A 943-nucleotide genomic window follows, 5' to 3' on the forward strand; every position below is an offset into this window, starting at 1 on the left:
CTCAATTATAGTCTCAGTGCACCCTGGGGATGGGGCCAGCATGGCAAGCCCCTGTGCCTGCTTATAGGTGCTTTATCCTGCTGAGCTATTTGGCCAGTCCTTTATATTTGCTTATGATGCTTGTCTTCCAGCAATTTCAAATTCCAGATGAGCAAAGAGCATTTCTTTCATTACCAAACTCCAAATTAGTATAGTGCAAGGCATAAAACATTTGAACATATATACAGTTAGTTATGTGGATGCAGGTAAAGAAGCTGTAATCTGAAAGTCTGAAGTCTAAATTTTTGAGAGCACACGTAATGCCACAAGTAGAAAAGTCCACACCTGATGTTATGGGGTAGGTCAGAATCAAAATACAGACATGGTATCAGGATTTTTAATGTCTCCAAGAGGGAAAAAGGTCTTTCCAATTGTAGTTTACATTTTCTGCTCACATCTAGATTTGCTCATGAAAACATACCCACAAAGGTTAATAAAACAGCTCATATTCAGGTCAGACACACAGCCCTAGTGATTAAAGACGTCACACATGAGGGAAAAATCTGAATAAATTACTATTATTTTTGTTTGTTCTTTGCTTTCTCACATACATGTTAATGAAACTTTCTAAAACCTTCAAAAAAATCCTATGGATAATAGTTATTTAAAAAGTACATTTCTACTCATCTATAACACAAAAAGTCAAGTCATTGGAGAAGCTATACAACAGTGTAAGTGTAAAACTTCTCACAGAAGGACATATTGTTGAAATGACCACTGCATATGACCAGAAGGAACAGACTTTTGAAGATCTATGCTGAGAAACAAAAGCTAATGGGTAATAGGAAAACTGTATAAAGCTAAAAATGAACATCTTGGTTCTATATTAAAGAATGGACCATCAATATTGCAGTCAATGTGTCATTCAGTGACATCTTGATTATAAAACAAGAAAAGATCTATT

This window comes from Octodon degus, unplaced genomic scaffold (assembly GCF_000260255.1).
Source record: "Octodon degus isolate 3935 unplaced genomic scaffold, OctDeg1.0 scaffold00121, whole genome shotgun sequence".
NCBI lineage: Eukaryota > Metazoa > Chordata > Mammalia > Rodentia > Octodontidae > Octodon > Octodon degus.